The 26344-nt window shown below is 44.5% G+C and overlaps 1 long non-coding RNA gene across 1 annotated transcript; it reads left to right on the top strand.

The window, feature by feature from the left end:
- The first annotated feature begins 3540 nt into the window (after nucleotides 1–3540).
- Nucleotides 3541–12343, top strand: LOC140734628 (uncharacterized). The gene is made up of 3 exons (XR_012100577.1): nucleotides 3541–3678; nucleotides 7050–7331; nucleotides 8569–12343. It is a non-coding gene; the product is annotated as an uncharacterized lncRNA (long non-coding RNA).
- Nucleotides 12344–26344: the final 14001 nt, after the last annotated feature.

The raw sequence follows: 26344 nt of genomic DNA, 5'->3' as shown, positions 1-26344 counted from the left end.
CTTGCTGCTGATGTCATTCTGCCAGGCACAAAAGGCTTTCCTTATCCTGGAGATAAGTTGTTTTACCTCCATGTCATTATCATCAAGCCAATGCTGAAGTTTTCTGGACTTGCACCCAAAGATATTTTTGCAGGTAATGAGGATGGTGGATTGAAGCAGATCCCGTTGTTCTTCAATCTCCCCTGAATATTCCTGTTGGAGATTTTCCCCAAGTGAGGCCTGAAGGTGCTACTTGTTAGCAGTGTCGAGCAGGTTCTCAAATTTTAGCCATGGACTGCTCCACTTCTTATGAACCCTGCTCTTTGTCGTGAGTCTGCTGGACATAGTGGAGCGGGTCAGGCGATGAACTGTCCAGCAGTCATCTGTGCCAATCACGGCCCTTGTGATATTCACATACGCCACAAACATGAGAGTGCATGAACAAAGGCAGCCCTTGTACTTGGCTTTCATGGATTGACAAAGGCACCAAGCTCTCTTACATATGTCTAATAACAATAACAATAATAAGTACTTTATTGATCCCGAGTGGGCAATTCTTTCATTACAGCAGCGACATTTAAAAACACACTTAGCAGTGTGCAGACTTTACTAATAATAAAATACCAGAATAATAATATACACAATAATAATTTATTAATGTGCAATGATAATGTATGAAATAATAAAACAGAGACTATTGTACTGTGATGTATGTTCTCCTGTCGAACAGAGATGAACTGTTGTATCTGCTTATTGCATTTGGTATGGAAGATTTTCTGTAACAATCTTTGTGACAGTGGATCTGAATGAATCTGTTTGAAAGGGTGCTCCACTGCTTATCCTGACGAAGGGTCTCGGCCCAAAACATTGACTGCTCGTTTCCACGGATGCTGCCCGACCTGCTGAGTTCCTCCAGTGTGCTGTGCGTGCTGCTTATTCAGTAGGCCATGGAGAGGATGTGCCAGATTGTCCAGAGTAGATAACAGTTTGTTTAGTGACCTCCTTTCCACCACTAACTCAAAAGAGTCCAGGCAAGATGTGACTGTCCTGACAAGTACTTATGAATACTGAGGCTCCTGCATGATGGCACGTCAGCCACAGTACTCAGCAGTAGTGGGACTGAATCAGACCCCTTCACTGTCAAGACAGGAGTCAGACAAGGCCATATCATTGCGCCAAACCTATTTGTGGATTTTGTCGCTGCCATCCTTCACCTCATTGGCAAAGACCTGCCACGCAGAATCCCAATCGTGTATGTAATGAACAACAGGCTTTTCAACCTCCACGCACAAAATGCTGGAGGAACTTTGCAGACCAGGCAGCAGCTATGGAAAAAAGTACAGTCGACGTTTCGGGCCGGGACCCTTCAGCAGGCATTTCAACCTCAACAGGTTCAAGGCCAAGGAAAAGGTGAGCAGCACCACTCTCATGGAGCTTCAGTATCTGGAAGACAAAGATCACTGATGAAGACCTCCAATGTATCTTGAATGCCTTTGCCAAGACATTTTGAGCCCTGGGTCTTGTTCTGAATGTAGAAAGATACAGGTCCTATATCAGCCACTTATCCAGCCCTCCATAAAAATTAACAGTATCACCCTTGAAAATGTAGACCACTTCCCCTACCTTGGCTGCATTCTCTCCTCAAAAGTAGGCATCAACGTTCTTGATTAGCCAGGGCATCAAAGGGTATGGGTTGAAAGCAGTGGAATGGGGATGACAAGAGGGATTGAATCAGCGCATGATTGAATGGTGGAGCAAGTTCAATGGGCCAAATGGCTTACTTCTGGTCCTATATTTTATGGTCTTATGGATTTCAGAGATCAACATCAGAATATTTCTATGGAGCCTATGCAGGTTTAAGGAAAAGAGTCTTTGAAGACCGTGACCTACAGGCCCAAACAAAACTTGTGGTCTATAGAGCAGTCATTCTTCCTACATTACTGTATGGAGCTGAATCATGGACCACCTACCTGAAAGCCCTGGAACTTTACCAGTGAAAGATTTGAGGATCAGTTGGAAGGACTGATTCACTAACACCCATGTACTGGAGGAAGCCAACGTAAGCAACATTTCCACCACGATAAAGCAACACTAGTTCCGATGGTTAGCTCATGTCATTTGGATGCCTAATTCATGGCTCCCAAGCAGGTCCTCCACTCCCAGTTGAAGAAAGATCAGTGATCTCTTGGTGGGCAAAGAAAACACTTCAAAGGTAACATTAAGATCAGCCTTTAGAAATTCAACCTAACATCTAAAAACTGGGAAGATATTGTACACAGTAGAAACAGCTGGAGGAAATCTGCTCAGGAGGGAGCTGCACTACATGATAGCGACCTCCACTGTGCCAGATAGAACAAGCGGCGCCTGTGAAAGGAGAGAACGAGTGATCAAAAGACCCAGTCACCACTTACACGTGTCCACACTGCACCTGAAGATGCGGATCCCAGCTTGGCCTGTACAGCCACAGATGACCAACTGATACACAACCCCCTAGGACAAGGGTTCCTAACCTTTTTTGTGCAATGGACCACTACCTTTAACTGAGGGCTCTGTACACCCCGGATTGGGGATCTCTGCCTTAGGAGAACATCATACCCAACTTGTGTGATAGCACGCAGTGCAAGACATATAAAAATCACTATAAGTTACAAAAGTAGATACATTCTGCAAAAGACACCATCTCACGGGCTGTGGATGTGGTTAGCAAGGCCAGCCTATGTCCATCTACCCAAGTAAAGAGGAGGTGAGCCATTCCCAGGGTTTGTGTTGAGAAGTTTAACTGACTTGTTGAGGGGAAGCTCTGAATTCTTATACGATGTATACAAAATTATGAGGGGTATTTGGTACATGGAGCTTAGGAAAATAGAGGGCTCTGCGGTACGGAAATTCTAGGCAGTTTCTAGAGTAGGTTACATGGTCGGCACAACACTGTGGGCTGAAGGGCCTGTAATGTGCTGCCGATTTCTGTGTTCTATGTTGTTCTATGGTATAGATAGGGCGACTAATGCAGGCTTTTCCCCCTCAAGTTTGATGTGACTTTAAAGCTAGAGGTCACGGGATGCAGGTGAAAGGTGAAATGTTTAAGGCAAATCAGAGGGAAACATCTGCAGTGTTCAGTCAGAGGGTGGTGCAAGTGTGGATTGAGCTGTCAGTGGAAGTGGTAGCTGCAGGTTCAATTGTAATGCTTAAGAGAAGTTTAGATAGCTAAATGGATGGGAAGGGTTTGGTGGGCTATGATGGAGAGCTTCCCCCCTCATACACAATTCAGTAACTCAAGTACAATCACATGATCCCTTGCACCAATGGCATTTTAAGAAATAGCCCAACTATGTAGTCCATAAAGTTTTTGTCTGGCGATTGAAATAATCAGAAAAAATAGGTTATCCTTCGAATAAACCTTAAACAAGGAGGCAAAGACTTTAATATTGCCATGGGGAAAGAACTGTGACTTTCACTTTAAGGGGAATTATGTTGAAATTGTGCAACTAAGACGTTTCTGACTGGGTTGTTGCTGCTACTGAAGGAAGTAACAAAGGAAGTTTTATATCCTTATGCGGTGCCGTAACAGGCCAGACACACAGAACAATTTTTGCATTGATAAACCTTACACCAGGCCTAATTCCTACCATCGTTCCACTGTTTCTTTGGGTGCCTTACAGCAACACAACAAGCCAAGCTAATGAAATACTGTGGCAGCTGGTGAGTGGCTGGGAAAGCGTAAGTCTCGGCTTTGAACCCTCTCAACTCCAGACCCTATTCAGCGAGCCTGTCTATCAGGCTATTTTTTTGTATAAAGAAGTGGGTGGGAGGGAGTAGAGGGGGCGGGTGACATGCTTATCAGCACTATGTAAGTAAGGGATTGTCAAGTAGTGACAAAGGCACAGAAGAGGCGAAATGTTTCTATTTCTGCTTTTCTGAAAAAAAATTATAACATTAGCTGCTGACCCATGCCAAGAAGATCTTGCAATTCTATGGCGACATTCACAATCTCAAGAATTCCAGCCAAAGAAGAACTTCTTTGAAGTGTAGACGCAGATGTGGTGTATGAATCAGGCATACAGAGGGTACTGCAGCAAGCTCTCAAACCAGCAATGAGATCGGCCGCATCGTGTTTCTTAAAGTGACTTTGTTTGAGAAATAAAACTTGTCGGGGTCCTAACTCTTAAACAATTTCAAGTAACACGCTCCCCCCCCCCCCCCCCCACCCGATCCTTTTCTTTCTCTGCCTCAACACCGTAGGTGTGAGTATTACTGGGCAATAGCCATAGAGGCAGCTCACCCTGCTCTTTTTGGGCACAGGTATGATTATCGCCCTCTTGAAGCAGATGGGAACCTCCGACTGTAGCAGTGAGAGATTGAAGGTGTCCTTGAGCAGGCCCGCCAGCTAATTATCACAGGATATCAGAGCATTACCAGGGACACCATCGTGGTAACGGTTCACTCTCTTGAAAGACGTTCCGACATCGGCCTCCAAGACAAAGATCACAGGGCAAGGATGCTGCAAGCATTTACAGAGATGCAGTTTGATTCTTCCTTTCAAAGCATGCATAAAAGGCATTTAAACAACACACACAAAATGCTGGAAGAATGCAGCAGGCCAGGCAGCACCTATGGAAAAGAGTACAGTTAATGTTTCGGGCCAAGACCCTTCATCAGGACTGGACGAGGAGTCAGAGTTAGAAGGTGGGGGAGGGGAGGAAGAACGACAAGGTGATAGGTGAAGCTGGAAGGAGGAGGGGTGAAGTAAAGAGCTGGGAAGTTGATTGGTGAAAGGGATACAAGGCTAGAGAAGAGGGAATCAAATAGGAGAGGACAGAAGGCCAGGGGAGAAAGAGAAAGGGGAGGAGCACCAGAGGGAGGTGATTGGCAGGTAAGGAGGTAAGGTGAGAGAGGGAAATGGGAATGGGGAATGGTGAAGGAAGGGGAGGGAATAATTTCCCGAAGTTCGAGAGATCAATGTTCATTCCATCATATTGGATTGGGAATGGGAAGTGGAATTGAAATGGGTGACCTCTGGGAGATCCTGCTTTTTCTGGTGGATGGAGCGTAGGTGCTCAGTGAAGTGGTCTCCCAATCTGCATTGGGCCACACTGGGAGCACCGGATACAGTAGATGACCCCAACAGATTCACAGGTGAAGTGTTGCCTCACCTGGAAGGACTGTTTGGGGCCCTGAATGGTGGTGAGAGACAGGTGTAGCATTTGTTGTGCTTGCAAGGATAAGTGCCAGGAGGGAGATCAGCGGGGAGCAATGAATGGACAAGGGAGCCTGCAGAAAGCAGAAAGTGTGGGGGGGCGGGGGAGGAGAGGGGAAGATGTGCTTGGTGGTGGGATCTCACTGCAGATGACAGAAGTTCTGGAGAATTATGTGCTGGATGCAGAGGCTGGTAGGGTGGTAGGTGAGGACAAGCAGATCCCCATCCCTGGTGGGGTGCTGGGATGGGATAAGTACAAACTTGTGCAAAATGGATGAGATGCGGTTGAGGACAGCATTGATGACAGAGGAAGGGGAGATCCTTTGAAGAACGATGACTTCTCCTTAGTTTTGGAATGACGAACCTCATTCTGAGAGCAGATGCTGCAGAGATGGAAGAATTGAGAGAAGGGGATGGCATTTGAGCCCACTTGGGAGTGAAGCATCACAGCCATTCATGATGTTATGTTTTGCTTTGTAGGAAGTAATGGCCTGTAGGCCCTGCCAGAGTTGATGTGCATCCGATTCCATTTCTAACCACAATTGGAATTGTTTTTTAATCTTATGATCACCTTCTGAGGGAATTCTTGTATATTTTTGGATCACCAATCTTGAATGCCACAGACCAGTCCCTTAATGGACCATGAGTTTCCTGGTTCATCCATGGGTTTTGATTTGGGTATGGCTGGTACGTTCTCAAAGGCACACACTCATCCACACAAGGTTTTGATGAAGTTGGTGACAATTGTGGCATATTCATTGAAACTCGAAGATGAATCCCTGAATATTGACCAGTCCACCGAATTAAGGCAGTCTTCTGCCTCCTTTGACCATAAGTTAGTCCTCACCACTGGAGCTGCAGTCTTCAGTCTCTGCCTATACCCTGGGAGTACGTACAGCCAGCTGATCAGACATTCCAAAGTGAGGGCTTGGGATGACACATTAAGCGTTCTTGATGGTGGTATAACAGTGGTCAAGTGTGTTGGCTCCTCTGGTTCCACAGTTGATGTGTTGGTGATAGTTGTTCAGAGACTTCTTCATGTTGGCCTGGTTGAAATTCCCCTACAATTACAGGGAAGGCATCAGAGCCGATGTTTCGGAGCTTAGCTCCTCCGGTGCCTGAGGTACAAAGCACACCGCTACTTGGATAATGGTGGAAAACTCCCTCGTAGATAAAATTTGACATTTGACTGCTAGATGTTCCTGGTCATTTGAGACGAACTAAAACAGAACTGCCACATTGGTGTGCCACGATGAGCTAACTATAAAGCACACTCGACTTCAATACTAAGCTGACTTGTTGTTATGGTGAATGGTAAAGTCATCAAGCTGCAGTGCTGCATATGAAATGGTGGGGGAGGGGGGGGGTAGCCATGGTTCCGTGAAGCAAAGTACACAGCAGTTTCTGATGTCCCTCCGGTACAGCAATCTTGTCCTGAGGTCTTCAATTTTATTTTTCAGAGATTGTACATTCGCCAGCAGGATAGTTCAGAGTGGGAGTGGGGTTCTAAAGCCTTTGCATTTTAATCAGACTTGTAGACTGGCTCACTTAATTTTTCTTAAAGGGAAACTGCACTCGCAACCTGAATCTGCAGTCAGTAGTTGATTTTGAAACGTTTTAAGTCGATCTTGCTTACTGAATTATCCATTATTGTGACTGTAGATTCTGCTGTAGTAGTCCTGAACAGGAATATTTGATGATTCCTTTAGAAGCTGCACATAACGAGTCACCCCTTATCAGTGCCATTTTTAAGTCTTATTGTTATCTTTCCTGTTTCTATCTTATTGATATCTTTCTTGTTGGTTCATTATGTGTCATATGACGTGGTCAATCGTGGTCTTTTGACAATGATTGTTCTTGGCAATTTTTTCTACAGAAGCAGTGTCTTTACAAGATTGGTGACCCCAGTCATTATCAATACTCTTCAGAGATTGTCTGCCTTGCATCAGTGGTCGCATAACCAGGACTTGTGATCTGCACCAGCTGCTCGAATGACCACCCACCACCTGCTCCCATGGCTTCATGTGACCCTGATCGTGGGGCTAAGGAGATGCTACACCTTGTCCAAGGGTGACCTGCAGGCTAGTGGAGGGAAGGAATGCCTTACATATCCTTTGGTAGAGACGTATCTGCATCCTGCCACCCATCTTACTTGTTGGTAGGTGACTGCATAGAATACTTCAAATTAGGCCTCATCAAGTCTATACAACTGCAATAATACATCCCAACTCTTGTACTCAGTACATTGATTTATGAAGGCCAATGTGCCAAAAGCTCTCTTTATGACTTCTCTACCTCTGACGCAACTTTCAAGGAATTATGAGTCTGTATTTCTGGATCCCTCTGTTGTATCACACCCCTCAGTGGCCTACTGCCCATCTCAAACACTTTATCTTCATCACCATCTGCATGTATAAGTTGCCCCTCAGGACACCTATTAATTCTCTCTCCTCTCATATGCCCTTTAGTTTTTGGTTCCCTTTCCCTGGGATACAGATTGAGCGCACTCAGCCAGCCTATGCCCCTCATGATTTTAAATACAGTAGTAGGGTCACCCACCCTTCACTCTCCTAAGGTCCAAGGAATGAGGTCCTATCTGTGGGCCAACCTCTCCTTATAACTCCGGTCTTTCAGTCTTGAGAACATTCTCCTAAATTGGAGTGGCGTGGTAATGTGGTGGTTAGCGGAGCACTTTACAGCGCCAGCGAACATGATCAGTGTTCAATTCCCTCAGTAAGGAGTTTGTATGCTGCCCCTCTGACCACATGGCTTTCCCATGGGTGCTCCACTTTCCTCCCACATTCCAAAGACACGCAGCTAGGGCTAGAGTGTTATGGGCATGCTATGTTGGTGCAGGAAGTGTGGCACCCAGCATCTTTTTAGACTCTGCTGGTGGTTGACACAAATGATGTATTTCATGGGGTGTTTTGATGTTACATTGTACATGTGATAAGTGCAGCTATTTTTAAAATCTTCCTTGTACTTTATTTCTATTCACTTTGAGTGGGTTTGTGATGCTTTTCTAAACCTCTTGGTCAATTTCACATTTTTTGGAAAAAACACTTCATCATTTTTGATGTTTTTAAGGCTCTTAATTGATGGTAAGACACTGTTTCAATGCCAACAGCTTTTATAAGGTCTTTATAATGACAAAATGTTCCAAGATTCTCTGCAAAATTGCTGTCAATAGAGAATGTGGCACTGGGCCAGATAAGAAATTAATTGGAAAGTGAACCAAACACTTGTTGAACGAGATGGCTTTTCAGAAGTGTCTTTGGGAGGAAAGAGTAGTGGAGGTATTGAGGGATTGATTTCCAGTTCAAAGTTCAAAGTAAATTTATTATCAAAATATGTCTATGTCACCATATATTACCTTGAGATTCATTCTCTTGCAGGCATTCACAGCAGATCAATAAAATCAATGAAAAACTACACACAAGGACTGACAAACCATCAATGTGCAAAAGAAGACCAAATGTGCAAATCTAAAAAATGTAAATAAATCATCAACCAGTTCCACTGAGGATGTCTACAAGAAGTACTGTCTCAGGAAAGTAACTTTCATCACCAGTATCCTCACCATCTGGGCCATGCCTTCTTCTCCACACTGCCTTTGGGCAGGAGCTATTGAAGCTTGAAGACCCACACCTCAAAGTTCAGCAACAACTCATTCCCCGCAGCCACTGGGATCTTGAATCAGTCTGAAAAACCCTAATGCTACCTCGGACTGTATTTTTTTCTCTCTTGACCTTACACTAATTTATTTTGTTGTTTATTTGCATGTGTATAATTTATGCATAATCAACGTTAATTCAAATTTATGTTAATTTATGTTTGTCCTTGATTTGTAAAGTACTGTGTTGCTGCTAATTCAAAAGTTCCTTCCCTTTCTCTTATGAACCACACAGCTCTACTATCAAATTCCTTCCTCTCCAGCTCTTGACCTTTCCCACCCACCTGGCTTCACCTAATACCTTCCTCCGACTCACCCTTCCTTTTTTATTCTGGCATCTTTCCCATTCCTTTCTAGTCCCAAAGAAGGGTCTCGGCCTGAAACATCGACTGTTTCAAAGGTTTCAAAGGTACAATTTAATGTCAGAGAAATGTATACAATATACATCCTGAAATTCTTTTTCTTCGTAGAGAGTTCATGTTGCAACTCTACAAATCTCTAGTGAGACCGCACTTAGAGTATTGTGTTCAATTCTGGTCACCTCATTATAGGAAGGATGTGGAAGCTATGGAGAGGGTGCGAAGGAGATTTACCAGGATGTTGCCTGGATTGGAGAACAAGTCATATGAAGCAAGGTTAGCAGAGCTGGGACTTTTCTCTTTGGAGCGTAGAAGAATGAGAGGGGACTTGATAAAAGTCTACAAGATTATGAGAGGCATAGATAGGGTGATAGTCAGTACCTGTTTCCCAGGGCACCAATAGCAAACACCAGAGGACATATGTACAAAATTAAGGGAGGGAAGTTTAGGGGAGACATCAGGAGTAAGTTTTTTACACAGAGGATTGTGAATGCCTGGAATGACTTACCAGGGATGGTGATGGAGGCTAAAACATTAGGGGTATTTAAGAGCCTCTTGGACAGGCACATGGATGAAAGAAAAATGGAGGGTTATGGGGTAGTGTGGGTTTAGTACTTTTTTTAAGGATTATATGCGTCGGCGCAACATGGAGGGCTGAAGGGCCTGTACTGTGCTGTAGTGTTCTATGGTTCTATGGATTCACAACCATCCACGAAAACAGAGGAGTACCCCAAGAATGAACGACAGTTAAATGTTAGAACCCGAAAGACCCCATCCCACTCCCCTCCCTCCCTCACATAAACGGCAGTGAGCAACAAATCCCCTCTCCCTAGTACCTCAGTGTCTGTGTCTTGCATTTGGGTCCATTCCCAACGCCCACCTTATGACAGCTAGGGCTTTTCTCTCTGGAGCAAAGGAGGATGAGAGCGACTTGATAGAGCTATAAAAGGTGAGAAGAGGCATAGACACAATGGATAGCCCAAGACCTTATCCCAGGATGAAAATGACTAATATTTTAAGGTGACTGGAAGAAGGTGTGGGGGAATGTTAGAGGCAAGTTCTTTACACAGAGAGTGGTGGGTGCATGGAAAGCCCTTCTAGGGGTGGTGGTAAAAACAGATACATTAGGAGCATTTAAGAAACTCTTAAGATAGGCACATGGATGATAGAAAAGTAGAAGGAGGGAAAGGTTAGATTGCTCCTGGATTACGTCGTGGCCGAAGTGCTTGTACTGTGCTGTGATGTTCCATGTTCTGTGCTTTATTTTTAAATCTTAGCCCCTTTTGTTCTAAAGAAAACAATATCAGTTTGGCAATCTCTCCAGATAATAAACTCTTTTCCAGTTTTGGTAACATCCTCATGAACTTTCTCATTAACCTGGTGAAGCCTTGATGTATGCAAATCCACATCCTGTTACAACTGAGAGAGACAGGCAACCCTAGGGTCAGATAAATGAGATTGGAACTAAAGTTGATGTCTGTGGAGAGGGCCATTATACATCTTTGTCAGACCCTAAATGAAGTTTGAAAAGACTCAGTGGTAAGCCGTTCTGTCTGCCTGTGTGCATCTCACTGTGTCTCTAATAGTATACTCTAACCTGTCAACTGTATAACCAATGGTCTTGAAATGTTACCTCACAGTGGTAGCAGTGCAATCATTTGAATCAAGTATAATATTCTCCCAAGCAGTTATAATCCCATAATGGAGAATGCCTGTGCGTGACTTTGTTTAAAGTCATCAGCAGCAGCAGCCATCATACAGATAGATTGGGGTCATGGTCCAGTGGCCTGGAATGCAAGATGACTGGGAACCCTTCACTGCTGCAGCCTTCCTCCGCCTTCACTGCCGTTGTGATGTGTCACCATCTTCTGCCAGCTCCACCTTAGAGATTTTGTTTGGGTCGCTGTTTGTCTGGAACTCCCCCATTGACCTTTCCGCCACGGATGACCCTGCCGGGAGCTGAACTCCAGACAGCATCATTGTCGGAGCCTCAGGATGTCACGTGCCTCGCCGCCATGCCGGTCCTCAGAGAAGTACCTCACAGTACTGTGTGAGGGACAGAATGTTAGCATGGCCTTCCAAAGCTACAGAGATGTTTAGTGTGCACATTACAGAAATTGTGGAGTGACCGGGAGATTTATTTTTGTCCATTCGTTAAATCTGACCATATGAAATCATGAGGCGGTCTGGAACTTGAGGATGGAAAAGCTGACTGTTTCAGAATTGAGACTTATTGAGCAGCAACCCCTCAGGTTGCCTGATTCAGCAAGGTGGGTGGAGAGCTACTGGCGGCCGGGTTGTGTTGTCTAGAGCTTGGAAACAAGGAGGAGAACATAAAAGGCTGTGCCAAAGCAAAACTTTGTACAAAGAACGATGCAATGCAAGATAATTCCATGGTGGAGCAAGTGTTCCATTGCCAGGGTAGGGTCATCCCTTTAGGTCTACAGATTTCATGATCTTATGAAGGACATCAGTGGACAGAACTCTCAAGCAAGCTTTAAGTGGACAAAGGTTCATTGCCATGGCTGGAAGCAAGATAGGAGGAGGAGACTCCAAGCCAGCCCGAAACACAGAGGAATGAGACTACCCCCCTCTACCCAGCATCTTGCTAGCAAATATGTAATCTCTGGAGAACAAAATTAAAGACCTGAGGGCCAGATTGCTGTATCAGAGGGAAGTGAGAGATTGTTGTGGTCCATGTTCGACAGAGATTTCGCTTAGAAATATAGAAAACCTACAGCACAATACAAGCCTTTCAGCCCACAAAGCTGTGCCGAACATGTCCCTACCTTAGAACTATCTAGGCTTTACCCATAGCCCTCTATTTTTCTAAGCTCCATGTAGCCATCCAGGAGTCTCTTAAAAGACCCTATCGTTTCTGCCTCTGCCACTGCTGCCGGCTTACTCCCAGCACTCCAGAAATGGTGATTAGACCCAAAGGCTTCATGATCCACAAGATGGACCGAACTGCTGATTCGGAAAAGGCAGAAGATGGAGGTCCAGACACAAACGAGAAAATCGGCAGATACTGGAAATCTAAGTAGCACACACAAAATGCTGGAGGAACTCAGCAGGCCAGGCAGCAGCTATGGGAAAGAGTAAGTAGTTGATGTTTTGCGCTGAGATCCTTCATCAGAACTGGAGAAATAAGATAAGTTAGCGTGAGAAGGTGGGGGAAGGGAGGAAGAAATACAAGGTAGTAGGTGAGAGGTGAAACTAGGAGGGGGGAGGGATGAAGTAAAGAGTTGGGATGTCAAATGGAGAAAGAGATGGGGGCTGGAGAAGGGGGACTGTTAGGAGAGGACAGAAGGCCATGAAAGAAAGGGAAGGGGGAGGAGCACCAAGAGAGGTGATGGACATCTGAGGAGATAAGGTGAGACATGGGAATGGTGAGGGAAAGATCATTACTGGAAGTTTGAGAAATCGGTTCCCTCTCCTCCAGCCGTTTATCTCTTTCACCATTCGACTTCCCAGCTCTCCACTTCACCCGTCCCCCTCTCCTGGTTTTACCCATCACATTCAACCCTGTGGTTCTTCTTCCTCTCCCCCACCTTCTTACGCTGACTTCTCATATTTTTTCTCCAGTCCCAATGAAGAGTCTGGGCCCAAAATGTCGACTGTTTACTCTTTTCCATAGATGCTGCCTGGCCTGCTGAGTTTCTACAGCATTTTGTGTACATTGTAAAAGATGGAGGTGTGTACTTCATGATAAACTCTTGGCGGTGCTCCAATGTGACGGCTTTGTCAAACTTTTGTTCCCCCGATCTTGAACACCTGATGCTGTCCATTCTATTTACCTAGGGAGTTCTCCTCCATAACTCTGTGCAGAGTTTACATTCCACCAGTGGCTGAGTATAATCAAGTGCTTCAGATATTGCATGATGCCATCTCCAAACAAGATTAAGTCATCCGACACATTTCAAATCACAGTCAGTGACTTCAACTGGGCTTGTTTGAAGAAAAGCCTGCCCGATTACCATCTGTTGCATCAGAAGTCCCAACACACTAGCCCATTGTTACACTAAAATGTGGAATGCCTCCCATTCCATGCCCAGACTGTATTTCAGGCAGAGGCTAAGGAGCAAGGATCCAGCGTTCAGGACAACCAAGAGATGGTTGCAAGAGGCTCATGAGAGGCTACGGGATTGCTTTGAGTTGGTGGACTAGGCTGTGTTCAAGAACTCATCTGAGATTCTGAATTACACCATGGTTGTCATGGACTTGGTTAAAACAGTGGTAGATGAGCGTGTCCCCACAAAATCATTCAGAGTCTTCCCCAGCCAGAAGCCCTGGGTGAACCATGAGATCCAAAATCTGCTGAGGTCAGATCAGAGGCATGGCGAACTTCTGTAGATGTGTGGTGGAGAGTACACTGACTGGCTGTATTACAGCCTGGTATGGAAACACCAATGTCCTTGAACGGACAATCCTACAAAAAGTAGTGGATGTGGCCCAGTCCATCACGGGTACAGCCCTCCCCTACACGAAGCATTGTCGCAGGAATGCAGCATCCATCATTAAGGACCCCCGCCGCTCAGATCATGCTCTCTTCTCACAGCTGCCATTAGGAAGATCTTGCAGGAGCCTCAGAACTCACACCACCAGGTTTAAGAACAGTTATTACCCCTAAACCATCAGGCTGTTGAACCAAAGGGGATAACTTCACTCAACTTCACTTGCCCCATTAATGAAACGTTCCAGCAACCTATTGACTCACGTTCAAGGACACTTCATCTCATGTTCTCGATATTTATTGCTTATTTACTTATAATTATTATTTCTTTCTTTTTGTACGTTCACAATTAGTTGTCTTTTGCACACTGGTTGAGTGTCCAAGCTGGTGTGGTCTTTCATTGATTCTATTATGGTCATTATTCTATTATGTATTTGTTGAGAATGCCCATGAGAAAATGAATCTCAGTGGTGACGTATATGTACTTTGATAATAAATTCACTTTGAACTTTGAACATCCTTTCCTGAGGTAGAGCCCTCTGGTCCTCGATTCTCCTATTATTGGAAGCATCCTCTGCACGCCCACTCTATCAAGGCCTTTCAATATTCGATATGTTTCAATGAGATGCCCCCCCACCCCCAATTCTTCTATGTTCCAGCAAATACAGACCAGGACATGCCCTCTTTCATTACTACCACCAGGGAAGATGTACAGGAGCCTGAAGTCACACGCTCAGTGCTTTAGGAACAGCTTCTTCCCCTCTGCCATCAGACGTCTGAATGAACCATGAACACATGCACACCTTTTGCTCTCTTTTTGTCCTATTTGTTTAACTTTTATATAACCTGTACTATATTTCTTATTATATCTTACAGTATTTTTTACATATTGCACGGCACAGCTGCAGCAAAACAGCAGATTTCTCGATACACAGCAATTCAGTGATAATAAACCTGATTCTGAGCCGTCAATCCACTGGTGTTTCCAATAGCTCCTGCCCTGCTAGTGGCAATGACATTACCTTCCTCCTTTCACGCATGGCTGCATCGCTCTGCTCCGATCCCTCTCCTGAGATCTCAATGATATCACTCGCTCTCGAGAGCAGACTCACTCGTCTCATGTGGCAGCAGCCACTCAGGGTTTGACAGCTCAGCACCCGACCTGGCAGGGCCACAAAGCGTCGAGTCACTGGCTCGTTGGCTCAGAACTCCAAGAGTGCCTCTGCGGCACACCACCTCAGAAGGGCCGATGAGACTCGGCATGTCCCTGACGGGCCTAGCTAACTCTATCGGGATAAGCATCCTGTCGGGGTGCATCACAGCTTGGCAAAAGCCCTGGCCGAGACCACGGGTACTTTTAGAGTGTTGTTGACCCAGCTCAGCCCATCGTGCAAAGCCAGCCTCCCGTCTGTTGACTCTGTCTACATTTCCCACTGTCTCAGGGACATCATCCAACATGATCAACAGCCTCCTCCCACCACTCCAGCCGTTTACTCTTCTCCCCGCCACCCACCCATTGGGCAGAAGGTATTAAAGCAACACACAAGATGCAGGAGGAACTCAGCAGGACAGGCCAAAATGAATAAACAGTCGGTGTTTCTGGCTGAGATCCTTCTTCAGGAAATCAAGGAGGGAAGATGCCAGAATAAAAAGGTGGGTGGGGGGAGGGAAGGAGGCTAGCTGGAAGGTGATAGGTGAAGCCAGGCAGATAGGAAAGGTAAAGGACTGGAGACAAAAGAACCTGATAGGAGAGGAGAGACGGAAGGAGGAGAGGACCCGGGGGAGGTGATAGACAGGTGAGAAGAGGTAAGAGGCCAGAGAAGGGGGTGGGAGGGATTTCTTTTACTGGAAGGCGAAATGAATGCCATCAGGTTGGAAGCTACCAGATGAAATATACGGTGTTGCTCTCCCACCCTGAGGGTGGCTTCACCTTGGCACAAGAGGAAGGCGTGGAACCACATGAAAGAATGGGAATGGGAATTTGGCCACTGGGAACTTCCACTTACAGTGGCTGGAGCAGAGGTGCTCAAGGAAGCAGTGGGTCTGACCAACGTAGGGGAGGCCACAGCCGGAGCACCGGACACAATAGACGACCCCAGCAGACTCACAGGTGAAGTGTTGCCTCATCTGGAGGGACTGAGTGGAGATGAGTGGGCAAGTGTAGCATCTAGGCCACATGCAGTGATAAGTGCCGGGAGGGACAAATGGACAAGGGAATCACGGGCCGAGACCCTTCATCCAACTCTTGGTGAAGACTTTTGGGACAAAGGGGCTCGGCCTGAAATATCGACGATGCTCTTTTCCATTGAGGCTGCCTGCCCTGCCGAGTTCCTCTAGCATTTTGTGTGTGTTGCCTGTAGCTACAGTGTCTTGGCGGTGGGGTAAGGGAATGGTCGTGGGCGGGGGTGTCTCTCGAGCAGAATGCTGTACCCTGTACGGTGCTGAGCTTGTTCAGAGAGGGAGAAGCTGCACTCACTCCGGGCCAGTGGAGAGTGATCCATCAGACTTGTAACTTCAGCGCTATAGACGTGGGCAGGCTTTGATGGGTTGGGAGATGAGTTACTCTCTGCAGGATACCCAGCCTCTCACCTGCTCTAGTACCAACGTTGTGTATATAGATACTCCTGTTCAGTCTTTGACCTGGTTCCCCATTTCCTGATCCCGAGTTTCCATAAACTTAAACTTAAATAAACTTTATTTATCATTTAAAAATACACAAATAAGTAATGCAATACCTTTTTACTCTTATAATTGTAGACAATGCATTAACTAGTGTTAGAACATAGAAATTTACAGCACATTACAAGCCCTTCGGCCCACAATGTTGTGCTGACTACATAACCTAGTGTTCTTAAAGCCAATAGCACGGTTTCCACCCATGTGGCTCCCTTTTGTGTGTACACCACTCAGTATGGGAGGGGCTTCCTCACTCAAACTGGCCTCTCCCTGACCGGTAGTGGTTGACCCTAAACAGTGGTCCTCCTCCACCATGGTGTGTGCCCCTCAGTACGTTACTCCTGCAGTCGGTAGCGTTCTCTTATGTGCTGGGAGGCCGATAAGTTTTAACCCTAGTTAGTGGGTTAGCGGAAGGTTCAGACATGGAGTTCTCCTCGTGGGTAGGGAGCGTGAGACAACGCGAATGGTGAGATCAGAGTTTGAGGCCTAGTGTTTGGGGTCCCGTCACTGGCAAGTCTGGAGTTTGAAGTTTTGAGTTTAAAGACCTTGTCCAGAGTGCTTACTCATCGTCATTGGTGTGTCTTGGTTCGGAGCCAAAAGTTTGATTGGAATTCCTAAAGGCAAGGCCCAATTTCTGTGAGCCCTGTTGAAGGGGCTTGGCCTGAAATATCGACTGTACTCTTTTCCATAGATGCTGCCTGGCCTGCTGAGTTCCACCAGCACTTCGTGTGTATTTCTGCAGCGAAAGATGACCTGCCCTGGGGTTGGAGAACAGTGTGTGTGCCTGGGTGGGTGGGAGGGAGGAATGGGGCTTGTTTTGCTGCTGTTGTTAGCTTGCTTGTTGAGTTGAAATCCAATGCTGCTGCTGTAAAGAAACAATGCAATTCACCCTGTTCTCGGTGTGGCAAAGGTTGCAGAGAGTTTTACTGGAGCCGGACTAAATTCTGACCTGTTTGAGTAACGATAATGAGAGGGAAAGCTTGACCGTTAGCAGCAAGAGTAAAAATGAGGGAGAAAGATTTTCCCACAGGGAGGGACTGTGCTTTTTCAGTCAGGATCCGATTTGGGTTTATTATCACTGACATATGGCATGAAATGTGTTGTTCTGCAGCAGCAGTTCAGTGCAAGACAGAAAAACATTAAAAATAAGAACTATATATAAAAAATAAACAAGTAGTGCAGGAAATGAACATGATTTTGAAAGGGTATTGGGAAAATAATCGAAAATATATTAAACATAAGTGATTCTGCAGATGCTGGAAATCTAGAGCAACGCACACACAGTGCTGGAGGAACTCAGCAGGTCTGGCAGCGTCTATGGAGGGAGTAAAGAGTTGACATTTTTGGTCTCACATCCTCATTAGGACTAGTGAAGGGTGTCAGGATGAAGAACCCCTTTGTCCTGTTGCTTTGGAAAGTCTGGCAATGAAACCCTCTCCCACAATAAGCCCCCCTCGTGTCTGGGACTCAGTACCCAGTCTGCTTTGAACTGTACCACTGATTTTCAGAAACTGTGAAGTAAACTGTGGACAGACGCCAAGTTCATGAGGCAGGGGTGGTTCCAGATGGCTCATCATCTGTTAACTGGAGAATGGGCTGGAATGATTAAGAGACCCATCTGAACACAGGGCAAAATACAACACCCTGTAAAAGCAATTAAAATATTATTTGGAGAGGAAAGATACTAGTTTCTGTCCTACACACACACACACACTCACTCACACACACACACACACACACACACACACACACACACACTCACTCACTCACGCACACATACACACACACGCTCACTCATACACACACACACACACACACACTCACGCACACATACACACACACGCTCACTCATACACACACACACACACACACACACACACACACACACACACACACACACACACACCTTGTTGGATAATTACGAGAACTAATTATGTATTCAGCTCTCTTATAAATGGCTGAAAGCATTTTCTGTAATGGGTTGCAGCTCTGTCTCATAAACACAACAAGCATTTGTGAGACCTTCAAACTAGCGCTGAGGATTGTGTGCCCCCCAGGTTAATGGCTGCTGCCAGGGTTGTGATGGAACATGAAGCAGAAAGCTGAAACTATAAAACAGAGTTCTGCTCTTAATGAGTGCAAAGTGCATTTCTGTTCACGGTCAGGTTATCATTGTGCTAAGCCAAACAGCATTAAATCCTTGTCAGCGCAACGATCAAGGATCAAGGATCAACTTTATTCAACAGACACATTTACATGTTTTGGGAATTTGCTGTGGTGTGTGGGCCAGTGCACGATATTGGAGAGGGTCTGGAGAAGGTGCACGGGAATTATCTATGGAATGAAAGGGTTAACGTGTGAGGAGCATTTGAGGAGTGATCTGCACTCACTGGAGTTTAGAAGAATGAGGAAGGATCTTACTGAAACCTATCAAATATTGAAAGGCCTACATAAAGGGGATGTTTTATCTAATGGGGGAGTCAACACAGTCTCAGAATAGAAGGACTTCTCTCTAAAACAGAGATGAGGAGGAATTTCTTTAGTCAGAGGGTGTTGAATTTGTGGAATTCATTGCCACAATTGCCTTTGGTTTTATCAAGCTGAGGTTGTTAGTTTCTTGGTGAGTAAAGGTGTCAGAGGTTAGGGGAGAAGGCAGGAGAATGAGGCTGAGAGGCAAAATTAATCAACCCTGATGGAATGGCGGAGCAGACTTGATGGGCCGAATGGCCTAATTCTGCTCCCATGTCTTGAGGTCTTATAGTCTTATGGATACGCAACAGCAAAACAAAATTCAACTATGATGAAGAATAAAGAATTGTATAACATTAAAAATAAAGTTATAACTTAAAGTATGAAGTTGGAAAAAACATGTGCATGTACCAGAATATATTTACAATGTAAATAGCATTATTATAAAAAAGTGTTTTAAAGTTAGCTTTCAGAGGCTCCCACCCTTTTTTACTCCATGCACCAATACCAATAAGTAAGGGGTCCATGGACCTCATGTTGGGAACCTCTAAATTAAGTTATGTAACTTTTCTGTAAGAAACTTTGGAAATCACAAATATTTGGAAACTTTGAACTCATTAACCAATCACCATATATCACGGATATATTTCACCTGCTGGCCCTTTGAAAGGACGATCATTTTCTATCACATTCACAAAAAAGCATAGAAACATAGAAAACCTACAGGACAATACAGGCCCTTCAGCCCACAAAGTTGTGCCGAACATATCCCTACCTAGGCTTTACCCATAGCCCTCTATTTTTCTAAGCTCCATGTAGCCATCCAGGAGTCTCTTAAAAGACCCTATCATTTCTGCCTCCACCACCGTTGCCGGCAGCCCATTCCACGTACTCACCACTCTCTGAGTAAAAAACTTACCCTTGACATCTCCTCTCGACTTCCTTTTCCCAGGTTCTTGTAAGGATGACATACACAGGACTGAAGGTGTTATATTTGAATGCGCACAGTATATGGAATAAGGTAGATGATGTTGCAGCATATTTAGAGAGTGGCAGGTAAGATGCTGAAGATGTGACTGAGTCATCGCTGAAAGATCAGAGTTGGGATCTTAACATCTAAGGATGCACATTGTTTTGAAAGTACAGGCAGGTAGGCAGAGGGGGTGGGGTGGCTCTGTTCATCGAAAATGAAAACAAATCCTTAGAAAGAGGAAACATAGGATCAGAAGATGTACAAATCTTGTGGGTCGAGTTAAGAAAGTACAAGGGTAAAGAAAACCTTAATGGGAGTTATTTACAGGTCTCCAAATAGTTGCCAGGATGTGGGATGTAAATTGCAATGTGAAATGTAAAAGGCACATCAAAAGGACAATGTTACAACAGTCGGGGAGGATTTGAATATACAGGTAGATTGAGAAAATCGGGTTGCCGCTGGGTCCTATGAGAGAGGATTTGTAGAATGCCTTTGAGATGGTCTTTTAGAGCAGCTTGTGGTTGAGCACACTAGGGGAAAGGCTATTCTGGGTAGGATGTTGTGTAATGAACTGGATTTGATTAAGGAGCTTAAGGTAAAGGAGCACCCAGAAAGCAACAATTGTAATATGATAGACTTCACCCTGCAATTTCAGAGGAAGAAGCTAAAGTTAGATGTGTTAGTATTTCAGTGAAGTAAAGGGAATGACTCCCTTTAATGTGGAAGACAGGAGTATGCCATCTGTTTGAGTGTCAGGAAGCAGACATGAATACAATTGCTATTACTAGGTAGAGGGTGCTTGGGATCCTGAAAGGTCTGAAGGTAGGTAAGTCACTTAAAGGATGGACTACACCCCAGGGTTCTGAAAGGGGTGCTGGGAAGACTGTGGAGGCATTGGCAATTATCTTCCAAGAATCACTAGATTCTGGCATGATTCCGGAGGACTGGAAAATTGCAAATGTCACACCACTCTTCAAGAGGGAGGAAGGCAGAAGAAAGGAAATTATAGTCTGACCTCAGTGGTTGGAAAGATGTTGGAGTTGATTGTTAAGGGTGAGGTCAGAGGGTATTTGAAGGCACATAAAGGGAAAGTCAGCAAGGCTTCCATAAAGGTAAATCTTGCCTGACAAATCATTTGGAATTCTTTGAGAAAATAACAAGCAGGATAGACAAAAGAAAATTGGTGGATGTTGTGTACTTGGATTTTCAGAAAGCCTTTGACGAGGTGCTGCACATGATGCTGCTTAACAAGATAAGAGCCATGTATTACAGGAAAGATACTAGCATGGATAGACCATTGGCTGACTGGCAGGAGGCAAAGAGTGGGAATAAAAGAAACCTTTTTTGCTTGGCTGCCGGTGACTGCTGGTGTTCCATAGGGTTCGGTGTTGGGAATGCTTCTTTTTACGTTATATGTCAATGATTTGAATGCCGGAAGTGATAGCTTTGTGATCAATTTGTGGATGATACGAAGATAGGTGGAGGGTCAGGTAGTGTTGAGGAAGGAGGGAGAAGACAAATGAGAAGAACGGCAGAGAAGTGGCCGATTCAATGCTGGAAAGTGTATGGTCATGTGCTTTGGTAGTAGGAGCAAAAGAAACTGTTTTCTAAACAGGTAGAAAATTCAAAAATCTGACAGAGTCCTTGTGCAGGATTCCCCAAAGGTTAACTTGCAGGTTGAGTCGGGGGGGTGGGGGGGAAAGCTAAATACAATGTTAGCATTCATTTTGAGAGAACTACAACATGAAAGCACGAGTGTAATGCTGAGGCTTTATAAGGAACCTGTGAGGCCTCGCAGAGTATTGTGAGCAGTTTTGGACTACTTATCTAAGATAGATAGATAGATAGATAGATAGATAGATACTTTATTCATCCCCATGGGGAAATTCAACATTTTTTCCAATGTCCCATACACTTGTTGTAGCAAAAACTCCTTACATACAATACTTAACTCAGTAATAATATAATATGCATCTAAATCACTAACTCAAAAAGCATTAATAATAGCTTTAAAAAAAAAAAAAAAAAGTTCTTAAGTCCTGGCAGTTGAATTGTAAAGCCTAATGGCATTGGGGAGTATTGACCTCTTCATCCTGTCTGAGGAGCATTGCATCGACAGTAACCTGTCGCTGAAACTGCTTCTCTGTCTCTGGATGGTGCTATGTAGAGGATGTTCAGGGTTTTCCATAATTGACTGTAGCCTACTCAGCGCCCTTCGCTCAGCTACCGATGTTAAACTCTCCAGTACTTTGCCCACGACAGAGCCCGCCTTCCTTATCAGCTTATTAAGACGTGAGGCGTCCTTCTTCTTAATGCTTCCTCCCTAACACGCCACCACAAAGAAGAGGGCGCTCTCAACAACTGACCTATAGAACATCATCAGCATCTCACTGCAGACATTGAATGACGCCAACCTTCTAAGGAAGTACAGTCGACTCTGTGCCTTCCTGCACAAGGCATCTGTGTTGGCAGTCCAGTCTAGCTTCTCGTCCAACTGTACTCCCAGATACTTGTAGGTCTTAACCTGCTCCACACATTCTCCATGTGGATGTGCTGACATTGGAGAGGGTTCAGAGAAGGTTCTTGAGAATGATTCTGGGAATGAAAGGGTTATCGTATAAGGAGCATTTGATAGCTCAAGGTCTGTACTCAGTGGAATTTAGCAGAATGAGTGGCGATCTCATTGAACCTATTGAAAGGCTTAGACAGAGTGGGTGTGGAAGGAGATGGTTCCTATAGTGAGGGAATCTGGAATCACGGGACACAGTGTCAGAAAGGAGGGTCGTCCACTTAGAACAGTGATGAGGAGGAACTTCTTTCATCAGAAGGTGGTGAACCTGTGGAGCTCATTGCCACAAGTGGGTGTGGAGGTCAGGTTATTTAAAGCGGAGGTCGATAGATTCTTGATTAGTCAGGGAATGAAAGGTTACAAGCAGAAGGCAGGAGAATCGAGTTGAGAGGGAAAATGAATCAGCCATGATGAAATGGCAGAGCAGTCTCAATGGGCTGAATGGCCCAATTCTCTTCCTATATCTTATGGTTTTATATTCTTTATCTCCATAGATGCTGCCTTACCTGTTGTGTTCCTCCAGCAATGATAGTAAATTGACTACAGATCAACACATAGGATTGTCCTTTGAAACACAACAGATGACTATGGGTGCAGTGTAATGGGCTTCACTCATAGCCATTCACTTTATTCCATTGAATATTAGCCCATATTTTCTAAACATTAATTCTGAGCTCTTCAACTATTGCAGGGCTGTAACTGTGGGCCTGTCATAAGATCTGGGATTGACTTATAGATAAGGGTAACATGGAGACAGAGTTAAATATTAATGTATTATCAATTTCTATTGAAGTTGACGTGGAACAGAGGCAGTCTCCAACATGAGGACTTTCCCAGTAACAATAATGGTAAAAGACTGTAAATCTCTATTGCTTTCTGTAATCTTCTAAAATCACAGGCTATTTTGCAGCAAGTATGTTATTTTTCAGTTTTCAGCCGAATTCTGATCCTGTGTCTTATGATCTTACTTACAGGGTGAAGGCAGGAGGTTGGGGCTGAGAGGGAGGTGGATCAGCCAGGATGGAATGGTGGAGCAGACTTGATGGGCTGAATGGCCTAACTCTGCTCCTATATCTTAAGGTCTAATTAGCACCACGTCTTGCTCAAACATTACCTTGATATCAAAAGCAATTGGAATTAGAAGACTACAGCACAAAGCAGGCCATTTGGCCCACAAAGCTTGTGCCAACCACACGATGCCACTGTACAATATCCCTCCATTCTCCGCCCATCCGTGTGTCTGCCTAAATCAGGGGTTCCCAACCTGGGGTCCACAGACCCCTTGCTTAATGGTGTTGGTCCATGGCATAATAAAAGTTGGGAACCCCTGGTCTAAATGTTCCTGAATTGAAGCTACTGTGCCTGCTTCCACCTCTACCCCCGGCAGCACGTGGGTTTCCTCTGTGCGCTCCAGTTTCCTCCCATGTTTCAGAGGTGTACGGATTAGGGTTCATGAGTTCAGGGCATGCTATATAGGCGCCAGAGGCATGGTGCACCTACAGCACGCTATTTCCTGATCTGATGGGAGGCAAATGATGCATTTCACTGTACGTTTCGATGTTTTTATGTACGTGTGACAAATAACGCTCTCTGCTTTAAAAGACACTACAGAAAGGCATTAAACCAAGTTCCTGTCCAATCTCTTGACTAGACGTGAAAGATCTCATTGGATCATCCAAAGAAAAGCAGGACAACTGTCCGAGCTGCCACTTCTCTATCAGCCAGGTTCCAACACTGGAACCGATTTCAAACCGTGAGAGAAGAGATTTGGACAGATGTCCATATGATAGGTCAACAACGTAGGCAAAAAGGTCCTTCTGAAAAGGAGGGAATAAAGGTTTAAAATGGAAGTTCTGGACTTAGGGTCCTGACAGCTGAAACTATGGTTCACAAAAAAAGGCAAAAATAAATTTATTATCAAAGTGTGTATATGTCACCATATACTACCCTGAGATTCATTTTCCTGTGGGCATCTACAGAAAAATTTAAAAAATTACTATAGAATTTATGAAAAACTGTACATAAACAAGGACTGACAAACAACTAACGTGCAAAAGAAGATTAATCATGTAAACAATAAAAAAAGTAAATAAATAATATTGAGAAGATGAGTTGCAGAGTCTTTGAAAGTGAGTCTGTAGATTTTGGAATCAGTTCAGAGTTGAAGTGAGTGAAGTTATCCACACTGGTTCAGGAGCCTGATGGTTAAGGGGTAGTAACTATTCCTGGACCTGGTGGTGTGGGATCGAAGGCTCCTGTACCTCCTGCCTGATGGTTAAGGGGTATTAACTATTCCTGGACCTGGTGGTGTGGGATCGAAGGCTCCTGTACCTCCTGCCTGATGGTTAAGGGGTAGTAACTATTCCTGGACCTGGTGGTGTGGGATCGAAGGCTCCTGTACCTCCTGCCTGATGGTTAAGGGGTATTAACTATTCCTGGACCTGGTGGTGTGGGATCGAAGGCTCCTGTACCTCCTGCCTGATGGTTAAGGGGTATTAACTATTCCTGGACCTGGTGGTGTGGGATCGAAGGCTCCTGTACCTCCTGCCTGATGGTTAAGGGGTATTAACTATTCCTGGACCTGGTGGTGTGGGATCAAAGGCTCCTGTACCTCCTGCCTGATGGTCGTACTGATGGAGTGATAACAATTGGGGACATTCATGGAAGTAGAAAAGAATGGAGATCTCAGAAAGTTGTAGAGCTGGAATGGTTACGGAGGGAGGAAGTGCACGGACACGGAGACTTGTAACAGAAAGAATAAGAATTCATATTCTCACTAGCCATAGCAGTAGGATCATTCTAATTCCATTCTTTCTTTCAAATGACACCATGGCCTGGCCCTTCCTCCCTTTGTAAATATTCCACTGTAACCATCCCCTCCACTGTCAGATTTCAGAACGATCCATGAACCTTACTATTTTGCTCCCTTTTTGCACTATTTATTATTTTAAAGTATATTTCTTATTGTAGCTTAAAATATAATATTTTATGTATTGCACTATTCTGCTGTCACAAAACAAATTTCATGACATATTTTACAACATACCTGATCCTGGTTCTTTTTTTCTCAGTATAAGATGCTGCTGGTATTGAGTAACATAGCTTTAAGTTAATGTTTGATGATTGACATAATTCACTGGCAATTTAATAATTTAAAGAGCTATCCAGAGGAATAGTTATATCCAGACATGACAAAAATGAGTATCAACTGCTCTGAGATGGAGGAAGCATTAAATAATGTTTTGGAGATAGGTGCGTTTGTGTTGTAAGTGAGGTTTGAAGCTCGTCTTGGAGTCAAATGTAACATTAAAGACGTAAGAGTTCTGGATCAGACTAAAACAATGCTACGACCATCAGGCAGGAGGTACAGGAGCCTTAGGTCCCACACCACCAGGTCCAGGAACAGTTATTACCCCTTAACCATCAAGCAGGAGGTACAGGAGCCTCAGGTCCCACACCACCAGGTCCAGGAACAGTTATTACCCTACAACCATCGGGCTCCTGAACCGTCATGGATAACTTCACTCACCACAACTCTGAACTGATTCCACAACCTATAGACTCACTTTCAAGCACTTTTTACAACTCATATCCTCAATATTATTTATTTATTTTTTATTTGTTCAGTTCATTTTCTTTTGCACACTGGTTGTTTGTCAGTCCTTGCGTATAGATTTTCACTGATTCTATTGTAATTCTCTGTTTTACTGTGAATGCCCGCAAGAACATAAATCTCCGGGTTATATATGGTGATGTATATGCACTTTGATAATAAATTTACTTTAAACTTTGAATTTACTTCAGATGCGGACTTACCAATGTTTTGTACAGTTGCAATTTAACTTTCCAACTCCTATATTTTTAGATGAAGACTAGCATGCACAAAGCACAAAAGCACAGAGTTTTATATATATTTGCATAATTTATCTTTTTTGCACGTTGGTCGTTTGCCAGTATTTACTTATGTGCAGTTTTTCATAAATTCTGTTGTATTTCTTT

This window comes from Hemitrygon akajei, chromosome 10 (assembly GCF_048418815.1).
Source record: "Hemitrygon akajei chromosome 10, sHemAka1.3, whole genome shotgun sequence".
NCBI lineage: Eukaryota > Metazoa > Chordata > Chondrichthyes > Myliobatiformes > Dasyatidae > Hemitrygon > Hemitrygon akajei.
This window is presented reverse-complemented; position numbering and strand designations above follow the sequence as displayed.